Below are 23425 nucleotides of genomic sequence, written 5' to 3'. Positions count from 1 at the left end.
AGCCCATGCCACAGGGTCCTCACTTTGTGATTGAAAATGATCTGTTGTATTGGGTAGCGGAGTAAAAGGGGAAGGATCGGAAGCTGTTGCTATTCCCACGAACATACTGGCGGCAGGTCTGTGAGTAAGCGCACGCCCACATCCTAGGAGGGCATTTGGGCACAGAGAAAATGTTAGAGCGTATCAAGCTCAAAGTTTATTGCCCCGGGATTAATGAGGAGGTTTGCTGTTTTTGTATTTCTTGTCCTGAGTGTCAACTACGGCAAATTCATAGGAAGGACCAAGCTCCTCTTGTTCCCCTTCTCTTAATCGATGTCCCTTTTGAAAGGATCGGGGTCAATATAGTAGGGCCCCTAGAGCCCTCTGCCCGAGGACACAAGTATATATTAGTTCTCATAGATTATACTACCCAATATCCAGAGGCTGTTCGTTTGCACTCAGCTACCTCCAAGGCTACTTCACGGGAACTTTGCATGAGTTGGTATCCCTAAAGAAGTTCTTATGGATCAAGGGACGCCTTTTATCTCAGAGACGTTCTGGGCCAAGTTACTTAAAATAAAGCACTTAAAGACAACGGTGTATCATCCTCAAACCGACGGTCTAGTTGAGAGGTTTAATCAGATTCTCAAACAAATGCTTCGCAAGGTGGTCAGCGGGGATGGTAGGAACTGGGATCAGCTCCTCCCCCTTGTGCTCTTTACCCATCGGGAAGTTCCACAAGCCTCTACAGGGTTCTCGCCTTTTGAATTATTGCATGGACGGCAACCTCGGGGAATTTTGGATATTTTTAAAAAAGGATGGGAAGGAGAGGCTCTTCCTTCTGCAAATATTTTGGAGTACAATCGCTCAATTAAGTGATCGATTGGGAAAAATTCGATCCATATTAAAAAGTCACATGGAGGAGGAGCAAGCAGCAATGGCCCACTATTATGACTGTGATATAACCCTCAGAGAACTTCACCTGGGGGATCGTGTCATGGTTTTAGTTCCTACCTCCCCTTCTAAAACTGCTAGCCCACTGGCAAGGCTCTTATGAATTTATGGAGAGGAAAGGGCTTGTCAATTATTTGGTGAAACAACCCAATTGTTGACTGAGCAAAGCCATGGAAGGATCCCTCCTCCTGTCAGACCCGCTCACTCTTTGCTTAGAATAATTTCCTTAACTTTGGCACTGAATTAAATTCTAGACAGAGATGGGAGCTTGAAGCAGCTATCCTGTCCATCCTGAAGGTAGTGAACGAAAAGCCTGGAAGGACCTCTCTGTTTGCACACAACATAGTGACAGAGCCCAATTTGATGCTTATCCAATGCCTCGAGTGGACAACCTCCTTGATAGGCTTGGAGAAGCAAATTTTTTGACCACACTTGACATGACGAAGGGGTACTGGCAGTTTCCTTTAATGGACTCCACCAGGGTCAAGACCACATTTATCACCCCTAGGAGATGCTGGCAATATCATTCCCTTTCATTCAGGTTACATGGGTCCTGCGACTTTCCAGCATCTGGTGAATAAATTGCTCTGCCATCAGAATGCATACAGTGCTGCCTATTTAGATCCCATTGTCATTTATTCCAGCACATGGAAGAAACACTTACAGCAGATCAGAACAGTATTGCGGATGCTGGGAGAAGCCAGGTTTTGAATCAATCCAAAAAAATGTTTTTTTGGGTTGAAAGAAGCTACCTGGTGGGTCAGAGTACCATAAAGCCACAGCGTTCAAAGGTAAATGTCATATTGAAGTGGCCCCGTCCGTGAACCAAGTGGCAAGTCCAAGCATTTCTCGGATTAGCCGGGTTTGTACCTTTGTTTTCGGAGAGAGTGGCGCCCTTGACTGATTTAACAAAGAAGAGGGCTTCTAATAATGTGATATTTACTGATAAGACAGATGCTGAATTTTGTGACTTACAGTAAAACAGGCCCTTACGTCTGCACCAGTATTGAAAGTGCCTAACTTTTCGCTTCCTTTTATTCTCCAGACAGACGCTTCAGACACAGGCTTGGGTGCCGTGCTGAGCCAGAACATCAATAGTGTTGAACACCCCATTATGTTACTGAGCCAGAAACTGCTGGATCTGGAGACCAGGTAAGGGCGGTGGAAAGGGAAGCCCTTGTGATTAAATGGGCGATTACACAGTTGAGATACTACCTCTTGGGACATTTGTTCACTCCTGTTACGGTGTTACGGATCATGCACCTTTACAGTGGATGGCCCTTCTCAGAGTTGACAGGTCACCAGGTGGTTTCTTGATCTTCAACCATATAAGTTCTTGCTTATTCATTGTAAGGGTTCTATCTATGCCAACGCCAATGCCCTTTTGCGGTTTCACGACCACTCACGGCCAGACCCCGATGGGTCTGGGCTGAGGGGGGCCTTGTCAAACTCGTGTGATTGAGAGACAACTGAATGGCGTTAAGAATAATACTACCACACCAGACCAGGGGGTGGCGAGCTGCACTAACTCTCTTTCTCAATCTTCTGCAGACCATAAATGAGAAATCTTGCTAGGTTCCGGTGCCAGTGATGACGTCACTTCCGGCATCAAAGACAACACTCCTGATCCCTGGTGTCAATGATGATGTCACGTCCGGTCCAGAAAATGTCACTTCCGGTCCTGCTCCCGATGATATCACTTCCGGTCTCGGGCTTTAAAGTTGCCAACTTTTCCTATTACATTCAGTTCTGTTTTGCACTCAAACCTGTGAACATCACAATCAATTTCTACCCATTTGCAGCCAAGGCACAATATATATTGTATATGTCTGTGGTCTGCTTTTGTGACACAGTATAGACAAAAGAATGATTGCATTCTGTGCACTAAAAACACATAGTAATAGAGATATATATATAACAATTATAAGAATTACACGAAACTAGAAGTTGATCTTATGGTTAATAAAACATCCTACCACATAGTAGATTAGGTTGTTTCACTCACAATAAGAATAGTAAAGAAAAGAATCCTTTAATATACCCAACCAGTCTGATCAACATATAATGTAGTATAATTAAGAATAAAATTGAAACTAATTAGTCTGCTGCTAAAAATCAGCTGAGTGAGTATGATTGTATTTACTTTTGTTACCCTAAGTGGCAAATGAATTTATGTATGCCTTTCCCTCCTATATTAATCATTACTGCTCAGTTTGTGACAGCATCATACAGTGTATGCAGACCTATTTATGGAATGTAGGTAGGAATGAACAGATTGTGTATTTATGTAATTCAGTGGAGAATGGACAAGGCAAAAAACTTAAGTGGCTTTGGAAATAGCATGTGAAGCTACCACCACACATGCTGGCATTAGTGTACAAGAAATAGAAATTCTGGTAATGTTTTTATGCATGATAGTGACAATAGTATATGGGGGCTGGTTCAACACCCAAACATTTTCATCAAATGAGAGGCCTGTGGTTATCTATAGGCGGTCATCTAACAATCAAAAACAAGTGGTGCTTACAGATGCATAAGAAAATGCACAGGTTGCCATAGCTTGCAATAGATGAAGTATGGTATCTAACAGCCAAAAAGAGTTTCAATCCTTTCTGAATAAAACAAAATCTGGACTAAGTAACATGAACACTATAGACAAGGGAATTTAAACAAAAATGTTTGGTTAGTTAATTCTGGTTCATTCTGCTTCATAAGTAATAGCTGTATAAAATGAATAGTCATTTGGACGTTCACCAATTCCTGATGTATATTGTGACAACTCACAACTCCAATCAGGTGATCCCGTTTATGAACAAAGAAAAAGACTAAAAGTGCACTGTTGCACAACATAAAAGATGGCTGTTGTGACAGATAGGGGGTGCTATCGCTCCCTTGAACCCTTGTCCAAGACGCCAGACACCAGATAAAAGTCCAAAAGTAGACTATTTTTATCCTGTACAGTGCACAAAGCACCCTTTTCTCCACAATACTCATTAAACCAATCAATAACAATACAATAACAATCCTCCACTTCCAGACGCGTTGCCACCCTTCCACCCAGCTCAGCTCTCCGTCTGGGAGCTCCCACATCCTTTTATACTCCCTGACCCGGAAGTGTTCCAATCCCCAGTCCATGTGATGTCCTATCACTTCCGGGTCAGATCAAGTCCTTTTCTTCACCCCAGAAGCATGTCATTCCCCTTGTCCATGCGACTCGGACGTACTTCCAGGGTCTAAGGCAAATAATCGTCTTTCCTCCCTGCAGTGTCTCCTAGTGGCCCCCATGGTATCCAGCAGGGCTGTGCATAAAGACTCCAATGTCCATGATGCCCTGCTGGTCTTCAGGGCAACTCCATACTGCAGTGAGGGCTCCATCTGGCGGCCTGGGGGTATTGGCCAGGATGAATGGCCGGCCATATTCCACACTGTATAATAACCCAACTTGTATGACTCTCTGTCAGGTGTGGCCATGAAAAAAAATGTAGGAACTCTAGGCCGGTTAGTTACCCCTACTGGCCATCTTCTCGCAGCTGTGGGTGAAAGAGAAAAGGCAGTTAATAAAAAATGCATATGCAAAAGTCCTACCCAGTTCCCTGATGGCAATATATATCTATATGCACTACACATAAACAATAAACACTAACCACATAGTCTAGCACAGCCCTGTATAGTAGGAGCAGATGATGATGAATGTGTTAAGTGAAATCCCTGTGTACCTGTACTACCAGATTCCCACTGCAGTATGGGGATTGGAGATGATTGTGAGCTCTCCCCAGAAAGCCAATTCAGACGAATTCACACCAACAAGCAGGCACAAGACAGCACATATATCTTGAGAAAACTGTAATCCAAGATAAGATGTAATCCAAGAGTGTATGTGATGAGCAGAAACAAAACTGACAGATGATCACGACCTCCTGGGCGTCTTTTTGGGTTCATTGCAATGTCAGTTTTCATTTTTTTCAGAAAGGATTGCAACTCGTTTGGGCTGTTGGATACTATACTTCACCTATTGCAAGGTACGGCAACCTGTGCATTTTCTTATGCATCTGTCAGCACCACTGTTGCTTCATTGTTAGATGACCACCTATAGATATCCACAGGCCTCCCATTTGATGAAATTTTTTGAGTGTTGACCCAGTCCACATAAACTATTTGGGTCCTTTTTAACAAGCCCACTTGATCAACCAAATCTGCCCAATGCCGTTTTACTGCTGGGGCTGTTGGGAAACATAGTCTATTTTGAAGAAGCACTGCTACACTTAATAGTGCATGGGTATTTAGGTTGTTAATGCTTTATGGAATCTGCATTCAATGAGTGTAACTGAAGGAGGACATATGTGAATAGAGTGTGACAATTCATTTAGTTTTGCTTTTGTTTGTTTACACCTACACAAATAAACAGTGATGAATAAAAAAATGAATATGAATCATTTTCTCTATACTACCAAATGAAGCTAGCAGATGATATTCAATTCAGTATCAGTCAGCTTGTGAGTATTCTAGGGAAAGTGCCTGATTCATGCCTAAGTTGAGCTATCCAAAAGAGTCGAAAAAATGGAAAAAGGAAGAAACTGTTTATCTGGATGTTATTTGATCAGATTTTGAAAGACAATCAAACCAGAAGAAATGGCAGAGGGGAGAAGAAAGTCAGTATGCACTAAACATTTAGAAATGTTATGCCTTAAACAATGAAACTGCCACAGTGTGTGAAATATGTAACTTTAAAATAGCTTATTCTGGCAGCACTCACTACATGGCAGGAAATGACCGTGGATTGTGCACAAGTCTGCCACAAGGCAAAAACACATCCACACATTTACACCCCAGACACTTTAGATTTGAATGTTCTCGTGGATATAAAAGGAAACCTTGAATATGTGAAGGAAAATGGACAAAGGTAAAGGAAGAACCTGCAGTCTACTTACAAACAACTACTAGGATGCAAAATTTTTAAGAGACTGACATTAATCACTGTGCCACTGTATTTCAAAATGTAAAATATTTTCTCCATGTAGAAAATATATGGAGTGCTGTGAAGCCTGTGCCACATATTTCATAGTATAGAATTTAAAAAAAAAACAAAAGCATGATTGTTAAGAATTCTGTCATTTTATAATTTTAAAAAGAGATTACAGAATAAGAGTGAAAACTGTAATTTAGGTCAGTGCTTTAAGTGGAGCCAAATTCTCTATTTATGGCAATACAGTGACATTCGATCAAATAGTTGGAGGCGGGGGCCCCCCTTGAACATTCACAGAGTGGTGCCAGTATGGTGAAACATACATCATCTTGATACAATGACAGCTGATCAAAGCGTGGGTGTCCACTGGTAAGTTTCCTGTTTCATCTAATAAAAAAAATTATATTAGTCTGGTTATTACCTAAAAAGTGCAGAAACATTGCTCAGAGTTGTTGAGGGTTAACTAATGTTTAAAGCAGACAAACTGCAGGTTCTAGGAAGCTAAGAAATCAACAAGCTGTTCATGGAATACTGAACACCACAATTGAAAGAAAGGTATTAAATGGACACTTTTAAATTATACAATTTGTGATGAATAGAAAAAGGAAGAAATAGTAAAGGAGAGTAATGTGGAACAAGCAGAAAAACAGGTAGAAATATGATTTATTATATACGGGCACAGGCACTAAAGTGCATAAACTTTTTGACTTGAAAATAACACAGACCTGCAGAATTCTCTATTACCATCAATTGCTTTGATTACATTATTACAAAATATGCAATTGGATGGCGGTGAACTCTACTATTATCATTAGTGGTAAGAAGTACAAAAAACAGTGCACATAAAAATAAAAAGTCTTTAAACCCCTACTAAAATGTCATATCCATGTTATGCTGTTTTAGCCTGGACATATAAGAAAATTTCTTGTATAGACTAATAATTACCAAACACCACAACATTTACGCAGCTGAGTTTAGAGAAACACTCTAGTAGAGTTGATTGCATTTTCAACTAAAAACAATTACAGTGCCTACTGTGTAAAAAGTATTCACCCACCTGGGATTTTTCACATTTTATTATTATACAACATTAAATCACAGTGGATTTAATTTGCCTTTTCTGATATTGATCAACAAAAAAATATTCTTTAATGTTAAAGCAAAAACAGATCTCTGCAACGTTAACTGAATTAATTACAAAAATAACACATTTATCGTTTCAAGTTTGTATTTAGCAGATGCACCTTTCATAGCCATGACAGCTTTGAGTTTATGTGTACAGGCCTCCATCAGCTTTGCACACCTGGATCCAGCAGTATTTCCTCAACATTCTTTGTATAACCACTCAAGCTCTGTCAGATTGCATGGGGCTCGTCAGTGAACAGGCTTTTTCAAGTCCTGCTACAAATTCTCAACTGCACTGAGATTTGGACTCCGTCCAAGGCATTATTGTTTTTAAGCCATTTCTGTGTAGCTTTAGACTTATGCTTGAGGTTTTTGTCTGGCTGGAAAACAAATCTCTCATGGCACAGGTTTCATACACACTACATCAGTCTTTTCTCCATGATTTCCCTGCATTTGTCTTACTAGGCTAGTGAAAGTCACAAGACGGGGCACCACGTAGTGATCTTTATGTGTAGTTTATGCAAAATCCCAGAGAGTAGACACGTTTTTCTTTTCTTTTTTCAAAAGATTTTTGTTTGTCTTGTGATGAATAAAGAGGATAATCCAGTTGGCATCCCAAATATTTTTTGAGTTCAAACTGTTTTTCTACTGGCCATCCACACTATCAAACCATAACTTTAAGAATAGGTAATGGTTTTGCAACTTTTAAGTTGTTCTGCATGCTGGATATCATTACTTAGCAGCTAATAGGCCTGCATGTTTTCTCTAGCCATCATTATATGCTTCATTGAACAGTGCCATGCCCTTGGTTTTGGACTGAATTTACTGCAAACTCAGCACCTAACCACTGAATTTACATCTTTTTGCTGGCATTTCATTGCTGGTGGAAGGAATTAAAACAGCAGATTTTGTAGGTGTGAAATAGGGTTTTGCAGTCATTTCTCAATATTCATGTTATCAGTTATTAATGGTGATTTTATTTCAATTTGGGATGATCTTTTCATAATAATTCATTAATGTTTATAAAAACTGTTGCATCTCTGTCCTTTGAAGAAACATGAAAATCTGCGGGGCGAGGGAGCCATTTATTTCGGGGAGTGGCATAAAAGAGCAGCACTGATTAGTGTTGTGCGTTGTACTGAAAATGAATGAGAAGACGGACAGGATAGTGAGGAGAGCTCATGAAAATGACAGTTCCCCTGAGAACATTTATGCACTTTGCGAAGCATAGGCCGACACCAGAAGTTTGTCAGGCTCACCACCAGAAAAAGCTAATTAACAGTCCTTCCACAAGACATTAACCATTGCTTGTGTCTGTGGGTCTGCCTTTCCTCCATCACACCTCAGGTTGTTTCAATACTTTGAATCCATTAACCTCCTTGGTATTAACCCCGAGTGTGACTCTGGTTAGGAATTCGTTGCAGTTGCAGTTGTCAGGCACTCGGGTCCTTAACAGGTAAATCTAGAAGACTACAGGTCCTTGATAGAGGAATTGAGGTCTGTGGAACACTAAGAAAAGTGAACACAGGGGTGCAGGTTTGGTGATCATTGTCACAATAGAGAGAATGAAGGAGACAGAGACAAAAAGAGAGAGATACATATTAATATATCACTTCTCTTATTAAGCTAAAAAAAGTTCCCCTAATTATAAAAGTGGGAAATTCACACTGGAGTTTGAGGAATAAGGATCCGCCTTAATGAAACAGTAAAGAAATAAAAGAAGCATTGAACAGTTAATTCTGTCTACTGCTACTTTTTTTAAATCACATTGCATAGTTGTAGTTTTTCCCAACAATGTAAGCAAAGAGTAACACAAATACCACACATAAGCTTTGCATGGAACAAACTAAAATGCCTTTGATGGCCTTGGAAATCAGATGGCTTGATAATATGATGCTCTGTCAGTGAGCAGTAGACATATTTAATTTTTAAAGCATGGAACTGCATAACAAATCTACTCTCTCTATATAAAATCCTAAGCCTAAAAGTCAAAAGCCTAAAACATTTTTATGTAGCATTTTTATGTCACTCTTTAAATCGGGCTTATTTCAAAACCTGCATATATATGTTTGATATCATTCTTTTAAGAGTTTATTGAACTTTAATTTGACGTTGTTATATTTTCAGATTCTTATTCTATTTTTAAATTTCAAGAACTCATGAGAGAGAGACAAGACTTTGTGCCAAGAAATTTAGCCACGCCCAGGGCTGGACATAAAAGACAAAGAGTAGGACAGCTGCCGTACAGGCTTTTAAATGTTTGAAGCACCGCACAAAATGAAGATCATACGGCATCAGCAAGCCAGCAGCTGATCAAGCAAAGTGGAGTTAAAAAAAAACTGTATTTGTTTTCCATTGTATCACTGTTTAAGAGGGTGTTTTGGAGGAGTGACCACGTCTCCTTGAGGAGCGTTCAGCACTCCTCTTCACAAAGTGAGTGGAAGAGACGCAAAGTGAGTGGAAGAGACGCAAAGTGGTTTTCAAGCGAAGCAAGCAGGGGGTGAACCCCCTATAAATAATAATTTTTCTTTTATACATTTATAGATTTTACTACTATTCTGCCCGCAACTGGGATTTGGGCGCCAAAGGTGCCAGGGGAGTTTACCTCCCTAGTTAATATAAATGTCATTTTGCTCAGATATGGTGATCCTGCAGTTCATATAGCTAACGGTTATAGACAGCAGTTTAAATCATTGATACAATGTATATTATCTGGGTATTGTATACTTTGTGTTTGCATAGCAAATATTTTTTATGTGACAGGAAATTCAGATAGAAATACAGTTAGGTCCCTAAGTATTTTGACAGTGATACAATTTTCATAATTTTGGTCCTGTGCAACACCACAAAGGATTTGAAATGAAGCAAGAAAATGTGACTGAAGTGTAGGCTTGCAGTTTTAGTTTAAGGCATTTAACAAAAACATTGCATGAGCTATTTAGAAAAGACAGGCTATTTAAATTAATTTTATTGTAATCATTCCATACAAATCAATCAATTTTTACAAAAAGTAGGATTGCGAACAAGTCGGCCATCCCAAAAGACAGACATTTTTATACACAGTCCTAACCCTAAGTACTTGGACCAATTAACAAAATCATAAATATAACGATCGTTTTCAATACTTGGTTGAAAATCCTTTGCAGTCAATGACTGCCTGAAGTCTGAAACCTATGACCTTCTCCAAGTGTTGAGTTTCCACCCTACTGATGCTTTGTCAGGCCTTTACTACAGCTGTCTTCAGGTGCTGCTTGTTCTTTGGACTTTTTGCTTTCAGTTTGGTCTACAGCTAGTGAAATGCATGTCCAATTTAGTTGAGATCAAATGATTGACTTGGTCATTGAAAAATATACCACTTCTTTGTCTTGAAAAGCATTTGGTTTGCTGTCACGGTATACTTTGGCTCATTGTCCACCTGTACTGTGAAGTGTCATCCTATCAGTTTTGCAGTATTGTCTGAATCTGAGCATACAGTATAGCCCTGAACACTTCAGAAATCATCCCACCACCTTCGTCAGCAGACATATCATCAATAAACAGTAGTGTCTGACTTCCATTGGCAGTCCTTCATGCCCATGCCATAACTTTCCTGTTTCAAAGATGATGTGGTATGTTACAGATCAGATCCGATCTTTCTATTCTCCATTGATCGTTCTGGTGCATATTGATCTTAATTTGTCCAAAGAAAACTGTTCCAAGACTGGACTGTTTTTTTTTTTTTATATTTTATGCCAAAATCTAATCTGTCTTTACTATGCTTGAGGATTACCAATGGTTTTCACCTTGTGATAAAACATTCCATAATTACTTTAGTAAAATCTTCTCTTGATTGTAGACTTTGGCAATGATAGGCATACCTCTCAGAGTATTCTTGGTTTGTCTAAATTTCATGAATTGGTTTTCTTTACCAAGGAAAGATTTCTGTGATCATCTAGCACTGCTGACTTCCATGGTTGTCCTGGCCTTTTGGTGCTGCTTGAGTTCACCAGATGGTTCATTTGACTAATCCAGGTGTTTATGCTGTCTCTTGGATGGGCTTTGTTTTCAATATCTAATGATGTTCTGTTTTTACTTGCATAGACAGCTCTTTGGACCTCATATTGAGAGTTCACAGTGACAGCTTCCAAATGCAACTCCAGACCGTCTGCCTGCTTAATAGTTAATGAAATGATGAGGGACCTACTCACATCTGGCTATGGAACCGCTTGTCAGTCAAAATCCAAATACGTTTGAGCCCCTGAGAATGGGGGGACTATGTACAAAAATGGTTGTCATTCCTAAATGGCTCATAGTATATGTACAGTAATCCCTCCTCGATCGCGGGGGTTGCGTTCCAGACCCCCCCGCAATAGGTGAAAATCCGCGAAGTAGAAACCATATGTTTGTGTGGTTATTTTTATATATTTTAAGGCCTTATAAACTCTCCCACCCTGTTAACATTATTAGAGCCCTCTAGACATGAAATAACACCCTTTAGTCAAACGTTTAAACTGTGCTCCATGACAAGACAGAGATGACAGTTCTTTCTCACAATTAAAAGCAAACATATCTTATCTTCAAAGGAGCGCCGCCATAAAGGAGCGCGTCAGGAGCAGAGAATGTCAGAGAGAGCGTTTGCAAAGAAAAGCAAACAATCAAAAAATCAATACATGCTTTTAAGTATACAGAAGCACCGCGATAAAGCGGCATTTTGTAGAGGAGCGTCCGTGTCCTCTGTGCAAACAGCCCCTCTGCTCACACCCCCTCCGTCAGGCAGAGAGAGCGAGAAAGATAGAGAGAAGCAAACAAGCACAGCGCAGGAAGCATATCTTATAGCATTGAGGAGTTTTAGTTAATATGCAATACATGCTCTGATTGGGTAGCTTCTAAGCCATCCGCCAATAGCGTCCCTTGTATGAAATCAACTGGGCAATCAAACTGAGGAAGCATGTACCCTAAATTAAAAGACCCATTGTCCGCAGAAAGCGGCGAACCAGTGAAAAATCTGTGATATATGTTTAGATGTGCTTACCTTTAAAATCCGCGATAGAGTGAAACCGCGAAAGTCAAAGCGCGATATAGCGAGGGATTACTGTATTTCTTTTTAACCTTTTGAATTATTGCTGAAAACCTACACTTCAATCATGTAATTATTTCTTCATTTCAAATCCATTGCGGTGGCATATAGAGCCAATATAATAAAAATTTTGTCACTGTCCAAATACATATGGACCTAGCTGTAGCTCAGTGTAATGCTCACTGTCTCTATCCCTTGTATTGTTCTCCCTGAGAAGTCAAAACCGCCAGCTATGCTCCTTAGCTAAAGATGATCTCCACTAGTTGTTGCAGATCTGACTGTTTTAGCTATAATGCAAACACCAGTTACATCAGTGAAATGTGTATTTTAATAATACTCAGGCATAACAGCATGCACCATTCAAAAAAGTAAAATATATATACAGCCAGAATGTTTAACATGTTATGATTTCTTTTCTATGCAAAATTCTGTTTTGCACATTGCTTAACATTTCTGTTGGTTTTGACTTTGTTATTCATTTTTAGCATTATCTTGGTTATGCCAGCACAGTATCATTTTGTAAATGACTTGTCTAATTGCCAGTCACCAATATGCAGTATGTTTATCTTGCATGACCATGGCCATATTGTTATTAGTGACAACAGGATAGTGACCATATCCTAGGCATTCAAGTTTCTAGATTCAATCAAAAATACTCTTGGTGTGTTAGTGTAATGAAAGTTCAAGAATCTTTGGCGACATTAGAATTTTTTTGTAAATGTTATTAATTTGATTATTATTATTTGTTTGAGGTTTGTGATTTGGTAAAAATTTTCACCTTGTAGTTTTGACCCCTGCCAGTTTCACTGCCTTTCAGCTCCTGATCCAGATAAAATCTGCCTCGAGGCATACTGTTTACCATAAACAAGCCAAAAAGTAAATTATATAAACATTATAAAGTAAAACTCTGTGGAAAACATTTTGGGGGAAATTAGTTGAGAGGATTTAAGTGGGTCTCACAAAACAATACTTTTCATCTTGATTCTGCACTCCTTTTACTATTCTTTCCTTCTGAATTCAATTATGTATACATAAATTATTAGCAGGATTAAGCTCTGTAGGCCTGCAAACAATCTGTAATATGGCAATTGAGATTAGCAGTGTTCAGACACTTTTAAGCAAGATATTAAATAAAGTAAAGCTGCCAAATTGTGAACTATGAGGCTTTTTCAGAAGAGGCACTGGGGAATTCACATTTTACATAATATGCTACTAGTAAGATTCAAAGCTTCAAAAATACATTTCAAAAGAAATATAAATGTAGGAGGTGTTATGAAAGATGTGAGCTGTATATTTTTAGTGTGTTTATATACACACACACACACACACACACACACACACACATATATATATATATATATATATATATATATATATATACACTGTGTATAAGGAAAAAAGAGAAAATTTTAGCTATATGACTTTATCAGGTGTGTAACCATCTACTGTATAATAAAATGCTAAGGTCTGTGTGTGTGTGTGTGTGTGTGTATGTATATAAACAAACACAAAATATACATCTCACATATACACACATATATATATATATATATATATATATATATATATATATATATATATATATATATATATATATATATATATTCACACACATGTGCTTAGGAGCCAGCCAACCAGCCGTAAGGTGAGTGATACTACAAGGGATAAATGGTTGATTGAATGTTCTAGTGCCCCTCTCTCTCCATCAACAGAACTAAAGAAGACAAACAATAACACACCATCAACATTTCCGGTCACTCAAAATGGCTTCCACTCAACAATCCTGACACTGTATTCCATCGATGACGTCACTTCCTGTCCTTCCGAGATGGTGATATGACTTTCTGACTCTGCCATGATGACGTCACTTCCGGGTCTCTCCATGACGACGCCCTTTGCGGCCCACTGTAATATCATCACTTCCAGTGCTCAATGATGATGTCACTTCCGTCCATCTGCATATGATGTCAGTTTCTGCCAACCTCATTTTCTGCCACCATTTTGTTATAAAAACCCGATGTATTCAATTCTCAAGTGTCAAATGCTCTTATTTTTGACATTTCATTTCAGTTTTGTTCACGATAACTGATCTACGTATATGCATACTAAATAAACAGGACATACATTTAACTGTAAGATTTAAGGCCAGTACTATAAGTGCAGGAGAGCTGGTCGAATCTTGACTATTAAATGAGAATGCCATCAACAGACACATGAACATAAATCCAGCATATACAAACTTAAGAAGAACATTTTCAAAATAAATACAACTTTACAACCAATACCCCCCCGATCACACTGACTTAGCTGAACCCCCACCGCCCCCAGCCCCGCCATCCCCACGTAATTTTTTCTATATAGTGCTCTTGATTCTTGTAAGTTTAAGCATTTTCCTCTGATGAAGGCCTCTGGCAGGGCTGAAAGCTCAGGAGTAAAAACTACTTTATGATACGTGATTCATTTTCTCCCTTTGTGGATCACCAGCTGCAAATATGCAAACCGTATCACAGACCTTCTCTTCCATATATATATATATATATATACTAGCAAAATACCAGCCAGCAGGAGAAGTAGTGTGTTAAAGAAGTTATGAAAAAGAAAAGCAAACATTTTAAAAATAACGAAAGATGATTGTTAATGTAATTGTTTTGTCATTGATATGGGTGTTGTTGTCATATCTATCTATTTATATATATATATTTATATATATCTGTATATATCTATACTAATAAAAGGCAAAGCCCTCACTCACTCACTCACTGACTCACTCACTGACTCATCACTAATTCTCCAACTTCCCGTGTGGGTGGAAGGCTGAAATTTGGCAGGTTCATTCCTTACAGCTTCCTTACAAAAGTTGGGCAGGTTTTATATCGAAATTCTACGCGTAATGGTCATAACTGGAAGCAGTTTTCTCCATTTACTGTAATGGAGATGAGCTTGAACGCCGTGAGGCGGAGTTTCGTGTGACATCATCACGCCTCCCACGTAATCACGCAGTACATAGAAAACCAGGAAGACCTCAAAAAGCGCTGAAGAAAACATGCATTATACAATTGAGAAGGCAGCGAAACAATAAGAAGAAAGCGAGTGACATATACAACCATATTCATGAGTTCTGCTACTTCGGAAACAAAGCACGATGTAAACCTACACTTTAAATTAAGTTCATAGACAGGCTGCCGCTGGCGTTTGTAATTTAGTGCCTGCCCATATAAGGCCGTCCGTCAGCGGCAATCCAATAGCAAACTGCCACGGGTAAATATTCACGGGTGAAGGACTGTGCTTATGGAGAGGAAGATGAGATGGTCAGGGTGGTGTTTGACACAAACTCAGCGAAACTGCGAGAGAAAGTTTTACGTGCCAGGACTAAGGTAACATTAAATACAGCCATGGACATAGCAGGAGATGGCACCAGCACAGCTGGGAACCTTCGATGCATGTACACCGAGTGGATCACGTGAACTGACGCAGTGCGCAGATAAAAGGCAACAGTTCTAAAGAGCGCTGAACAAAAACCGAATTACACAATTGAAAAGGCAGCAAAAAATATGAAGCGTCTCATACATACAAGCATATTCATAAATCCAACTACTGCGGAAACAAAGCACACGTTGGAAAAAGTCAATGTCCGCTAAAGGAAGACAGTGTAAAAACCCGTGCATGCAGTGTGTCAGGTCTCAGATAAAGAAGAAGACGAGCTGTTTATTGATGCAGTAAGAAACGAATCGATAAATGAAACCTGTCATCTTTACAACGATTGACAAACACGGAATGTAACTTGAACACAACACATCCTACAAATACGAACCTGATTGAAAGAAATAATGATAATCAAATCCTTGATGACAGCAACACTCAGTAACACTCACAAAACAAATACTGTATATTGAGTCATGTTACGTTATTTTTAAAATGTTCCCTTTTCTTTTTCTAGCTTTTTTAACACACTACTTCTCCGCTGCGATACGCGGGTATATATATATGTATATATATATATAACCTGATCTACATACTCGAATAATGGATACTTTATTCGCCATCAGTGATTGTTTTGGTAAAGCCATACTCAGTGTATTCATTAGATGAACGGTAAAAAAGAAAGGGCAAGGGAGGATGACTTATTGAGGCATGCAGGCTGTAGTGCGCGTCAACTCTATCTGAATTGCGCGATCACATTTGAAAAAATATATCATTTCAAGTTCTATTTAGTCCATATGTGTCAAACTCAAGGGCCGCGGGCCACATCCGGCCCGGCGTGTAATTATATCCGCCCGAGATCATTTTATATACTGTATTATTGTTATTAAAGCCGGGTATATGAAGCGCTGGTAACACAATAAACTACAGATCCCATAATGCAGCGCTTCAGCTGCCTTGCCGAACAGTTACCGCGTTAATCAAGTCTACCTTAAGATGCTGCAAGTTATTGCGAAGCTAGCTCACACGATGCTGAAGAGAAAAGTTGATTCTGAAAATAGAGCCTTTAAAAACCGATGGGAGGCTGAGTATATGTTTACTGAACCCGTGTGTCTCATTTGTGGAGCTAATGTGGCTGTAATTACAGAATTTAATAATAATAATAATAATAATAATACATTTTATTTATATAGCGCCTTTCCCATGCTCAAGGCACTTACAGAATAAAAGAAAGAACGGCAGGGTATACAGTATATAGCATAGTACAAAGCAAATTAATAAGAAGATTAAGACAGTAAACTCAGAGAAAGCCTAACAGACAACAGAACTGATGGTCTAGCACACACATAGAGGTTACATGAGCATCTTGACAGAGAGGTAAACTGAGAGAAGGGGAATGAAGTCAAATAGAGCTAAAAGCCTTCCTGAACAGATGAGTTTTAAGTTGTTTTTTAAAAGAATTCATGGAGTCAGCTGACCTGAGTAATTTCGGTAGGTCATTCCAGAGTCTGGGCGCTATACAGCTGAAGGCCCTGTCACCAATGGAGTGAAGATTAGTCTAAGACGGCACTATAAAACAAAACATCAGGGTAACCTGAAAGACCTGAATGCAATGCAGAAGATACAGAAAGCAGAAGAATTAAATAAGAATCTGACACTTCAGCGGACGTTTTTACCCGTGCACAATCACAAAGTGATTTCAAGTGAAGCTGCTTTTATGGGAGACACAAATGCACCAGTGCAACTTTCCCTGTTGCCAAGTAATGTTGAACCAAGTCGTCACTGCGGTGTTCCCAAATACGCACTTTGCTGATAAACTGAGCGCACTGAGTTTGCACGGCGCTTTGGTGACTTTGAAGAACAAAAAAAGTCCGTCTACATGCGGCTCGAACCTTGTGCATGTTTGGTAGCACATATCTGTGGGAGAAGCTCTTCTCAGTGATAAAGACTAACAAAACAGCACACAGGAGTCGCCTCACTGATGAGCACCTGCAATCCATCCTGAGAATCTCCACAACACAGAACCTCACACCAAACAGAAACGAACTTGTTGGCAAAAAGATGCCAGGCGTCCAGCTCTAAAATGACATATGAGCAAAGACAACTGAATGATTTGATTTGTTATTGCTGAAAGGAACACATTTTATTTATATTTCTAGGTTTTGTTATGCAGCATGTTCATATTTGAATTTGTATAATTTTGACAGGATATATTTTATGGAGAGCAAAATCTTTTGGGATATTTAAAATCTAAGTTTATTTTTATAAAATATAAAATTACATAAGAGTAAAGAAATTTGAATGTTTGTTCTTTTAATGTTTACTTTATTTCTAACTTGTATACTTTAGACAGGATATATTTTTAAGTTGTTTAAGGTTTGAGTTGATTTATTCAGGAATAATATTCCTGTCTGTTTTTACCATTCCTACCAAAGATATTTCTGTCGACTAAATAAAAATTCCTTCTATTTAAAATTTAAATAGAACTTGAACAAATACGATAGTTCATAATATCCACGCAGACTTGCACGTAAGAGCGGGTGTCATCCGTTTTAACAAACAGCGTATTGCACCGATACGAAATAGCTGTGTGTGTATATATGTAGATATGTATGTATATGTATATATATGTGTGTCTATGTATGTATGTATGTGTGTATGTATATATATATATGTATTTGTGTGTATATATGTGTGTGTATGTATGTGTGTATGTATAGATATGTATATATATATGTTTGTGTGTGTGTAAATATATATATATTTATATTTATATATATATATATATATATGACAACAACACTCATCACTCACAACAGTGACAAAACAATAACATTGACAATCATGTTACGTTATTTTCAAAATGTTTCCTTTTCTTTTTCATTGCTTCTTTATACATATATATACACTAGCAGAATACCCGCGCTTCGCAGCGGAGAAGTAGTGTGTTAAAGAAGTTATGAAAAAGAAAAGCAAACATTTTAAAAATAATGTAAGATGATTGTTAATGTAATTGTTTTGTCATTGATATGGGTGTTGTTGTCATATCTATCTATTTATATATATATATTTATATATATATATATATATATAGCAAAATACCTGCGATTGGCAGCGGAGAAGTAAAAAGAAAAGGAAACATTTTAATAATAACGTAACATGATTGACAATGTAATTGTTTTGTCATTGTCATGAGTGTTGCTGGCATATATATATATATATATATATATATATATATACACAGACACATATATACATACTGTATATACACATATACATATCTACATATATACTGTATATACACATATATATACAAATCTACATATATATATCCACATATATATATATATATATATATATTAGGGGTGGGACTCTATTAAAAAAATTAATCCAATTAATTAGAGGCTGTGTAAGAATTAATCTTGATTAATCGTATGTAATCGACACGTAAATTTGCCCCAAATCGCAAATTTTTTTTTTAATTTAAAAGGGTTTTAGTGGGTGACAGAATCAAATAATAGACATGGACATGAATATTGTAAACTGAGGCTGTTTTAATTTCTGAAAAAAAAAGCCTTTAAACTGCATTTGAATTCAAAACAGAAACAAAAATATCATCCCTGGTTAAAATTGGGCAGACTTAAAATAAAGTGGTAGTTTAAGTACTTTAAGTACATTTTCAGAATGGTATTGTCTTTAAATAATAATAACCAAAATTTCAACATAAAGTGCAGTTTTTCTTCTTAAAAAAATAAGTCAGAAACATAAAAGGTAATTTGACCAACTTAATCTTTAAACTCTGAGTAACATTAGCCAAAATTATTTTGTACATTAGACTAAAACAGTGTGATCATTGAACATTTTATAATTAGATGTAATTAGAATTACTAACGGTCACGGAAGTCCAATGATCCCCAGTAAGAGCCACAAAGTCCGCTTTTTGTGTGCACAAAACCATGCTTTTATCAAGGCTTCGCTCGGGTAGTCGAAATGATCAGTCGTAGGAACGCGCTTTATTCCGACTCTAACATTTTTGTAGCTGTGATGTGTGCATCAGTGTAATAAATGTACCAGGAAATCATGCATTGACAAAAGTTCCCATTTGCTTGGAATTGAAAGTGTGATTAAATGCGTTATTTTTTTAATGCGTTATGGAGTACATGCATGGAAGCTTCTCAGCTGTGCTTGTGCTAATAAAGGGAAACATTTTAAAAATAACGTAACATGATTCTGAGTTAACCGAATATTTTTCATACGTCCAAAACCAAGGAGATGCGAAGGTAAAATGAATCGGGTAGATACTCGTACATACTCAGTGCATCCCCTCTTGGGAATCGAACCTCGAATTTCGGCATTAGAGACGAAGACTCTACAATTGCGCCACAGCGTGTGGCTTCTCTATGCGAGAGTATGTACTGTAGATCGGGGTATATATATACATTTATATATATATACCCGCGTATCGCAGCGGAGAAGTAGTGTGTTAAAAAAGCTAGAAAAAGAAAAGGGAACATTTTAAAAATAACGTAACATGACTGTCAATATACAGTATTTGTTTTGTGAGTGTTACTGAGTGTTGCTGTCATCAAGGATTTGATTATCATTATTTCTTTCAATCAGGTTCGTATTTGTAGGATGTGTTGTGTTCAAGTTACATTCCGTGTTTGTCAATCGTTGTAAAGATGACAGGTTTCATTCATCGATTCGTTTCTTACTGCATCAATAAACAGCTCGTCTTCTTCTTTATCTGAGACCTGACACACTGCATGCACGGGTTTTTTTTACACTGTCTTCCTTTAGCGGGACATTGACTTTTTCCACCGTGTGCTTTGTTTCCACAGTAGCTGCATTTATGAATATGCTTATCAGACGCTTCATATTTTTTGCTGCCTTTTCAATTGTGTAATTCGGTTTTGTTCAGCTCTTTGGAACTGTTGCTTTTTATCTGTGCACTGCGTCAGTTCACGTGAGCCACTCGGTGTACTTGCATCGAAGGTTCCCAGCTGTGCTGGTGCCATCTCGTGCTATGTCCATAGCTTTATTTAATGTTACCTTAGTCCTGGCACTTAAAACTTTCTCTCGCAGTTTCACTGAGTTTGTGTCAAACACCACCCTGACCATCTCATCTTCCTCTCCATAAGCACAGTCCTTCACCCGTGAATATTTACCCGTGGCAGTTTGCTATTGGATTGCCGCTGACGGACGGCCTTATATGGGCAGGCACTAAATTACAAACGCCAGCGCAGCCTGTCTATGAACTTAATTTAAAGTGTAGGTTTACATCGTGCTTTGTTTCCGAAGTAGCAGAACTCATGAATATGGTTGTATATGTCACTCACTCGCTTCTTATTGTTTCGCTGCCTTCTCAATTATATAATGCATGTTTTCTTGAGCGCTTTTTTGAGGTTTTCTTGGTTTTCTATGTACTGCGTGATTACGTGGGAGGCGTGATGATGTCACACGAAACTCCGCCCCCACGGCGTTGAAGCTCATCTCCATTACAGTAAATGGAGAAAACTGCTTCCAGTTATGACCATTACGTGTAGAATTTCGATATAAAACCTGCCCAACTTTTGTAAGGAAGCTGTAAGGAATGAACCTGCCAAATTTCAGCCTTCCACCCACACGGGAAGTTGGAGAATTAGTGATGAGTCAGTGAGTAAGTGAGTCAGTGAGTGAGTGAGTGAGGGCTTTGCCTTTTATTAGTATATATATATATATATATATATATATATATATATATATAGTGAATGCTAGAGGTCACTATTGCCCCTTTAAACCTAAACCTAACAGACAAATAGCCAGACACAAGGTAAAAGCACGAAGAAGTTCTTTTAATTCTTTTTCCTTCTTCACATTGCCTTTCAAGCACCACAGCCACCATAAACAATTAAATAAACAATAAATCCATACAATTCTCTTTCCTCTACACCTCCCACCTAGCTCTGTTCTACTCCTCCCGACTCCGGCTCTCTTGCTGGGTCTTCAGCAGTCCTTTAAATAGTCCTTGACCCGCAAGTGCTTCTGCTCTTCCGTCCAAGTGACTTGTCAGCACTTCCGGGTCAGACAGAGAATTAAATTCTTTATTCAGCTCGGAAGTACTTTGGGACTCCTGTCATTGTGATGAGACTACTTCTGGGCTATGGATGAGGCATGACTTCTGCTGTCCTCTCACAATTCCTCCTGGCAGCACCCATGGTACCCAACAGGGCTAAGAAACCGAACTCCCAAGTCCCAAGATGTCCTGCTGGAATCTGGGGCACCATTATACTCCAGGGGAGCTGTCATCTAGTGTTTTAGGGGAGGCAGTGTCCCTGAAAATCTGTCTTTCCCCATTTTTCCATCGCAGGTGTGTCCCAGTTGGGTTGAGCTTCCGGCCATCTCTTTCAATATATATACAGTTAGGTCCATGAATATTTGGACAGAGACAACTTTTTTTCTAATTTTGGTTCTGTACATTACAATGAATTTTAAATGAAACAACTCATATGCAGTTGAACTGCAGACTTTCAGCTTTAATTCAGTGGGTTGAAACAATTATAATTTTTAATAAATTTGCAAAAACCTCAAGTAAACTTTTTTCACGTTGTCATTATGGGATGTTTTGTGTAGAATTCTGAGGAAAAAAATGAATTTAATCCATTTTGGAATAAGGCTGTAACATAACAAAATGTGGAAAAAGTGATGTGCTGTGAATACTTTCTGGATGCACTGTATCTTTATTCAATCCCCTTGCATTATAATTAAATTGTATTTTTAATACAATGAGCATGTTTAAATTATCTTTGAAAGAGTATTGTCATGGCAAAAAATGTATTTTGTCATACATTTTCAGTTGGGAATCACCTTTCAGGCTCAACCAAGGTAAGCAATATAACTCCAGGATGAGAGAGGGTGCTGTCACTAACGGTACTTTCTTCATTCTCGATAGGCCAGAGAAGAAACCAGGAGACCATATCTTTCATAAAAATTTTGTTTCAAACAAAAGAAGTTGCCAGGGCATTACCCCAAAAGTTCCTGCTTTCTCTTGAGTGTTTTCCTACTACCAGTGACACACTATATATATATATATATATATATATATATATATATATATATATATTTTTTTTTTATATATATATATATACATAGTCACAAAAAACGACCAAAAGACATTGGGGATGTTTGGGGCAGCCACCCATATAATTTTTCCCATCTGTAAAACTGATTAATAAGAACAGACATGTTCACACAACTGAGTCCAAAACAGAACTGATAAACTGGAAACAAGATGGCGGCTTTAAAGGCTAGTACAGGAAGTGATGTCATTAGGACCAGAACTGGAAGTGACATCATTGACTGCCCCAGAATTTCCCAAGAATGGTCTGTAAGGGATTGAGAGAGAGAATTAATGCACTTTGCCACCCCCTGGTCCAGTGTGGCATTACATCTATTCAGGCTCTTTAGTTGTCCCCTAAACACACGTGTGTGACAATATATAAATATGTATATATATACATACTGTATATATACTGTATTTAAACTGTTACATAGTAAATGTTTAATCCAAGAAGAAATGAAGCATTTTACATTACAATTACAAACACATACAATTATTTACGACTTTATTCATACCTGTGCTTTCAACATACAATATGTACAGCAGTATTGCATTTTTTGCCAGTTTCTTTGAAAAAAGAAATTACCTTGGTTTATCTAGAACGTGTTCAATAAAGAATATAACAGCAGGAGATGACATATAGTGAAGCAGTGACAGTTCTAATAAAAGTTCAGATTACAGATCAGTCTTACTTAATCCAATAAAAGAGAATTTAAACAATATTACATAAAACTCTTTTTGACAGCAAAAAATTCCTTTGAACATTCATAATGGCAAGTTACACTCTGTATCAAAGATGAATACACACTATGAAAGAATTCTTGATGAC

The sequence above is a fragment of the Polypterus senegalus genome, chromosome 5 (genome assembly GCF_016835505.1).
Source record: "Polypterus senegalus isolate Bchr_013 chromosome 5, ASM1683550v1, whole genome shotgun sequence".
Classification (NCBI taxonomy): Eukaryota; Metazoa; Chordata; class Cladistia; order Polypteriformes; family Polypteridae; genus Polypterus; species Polypterus senegalus.
Note: the sequence above shows the minus strand (reverse complement) of the source record.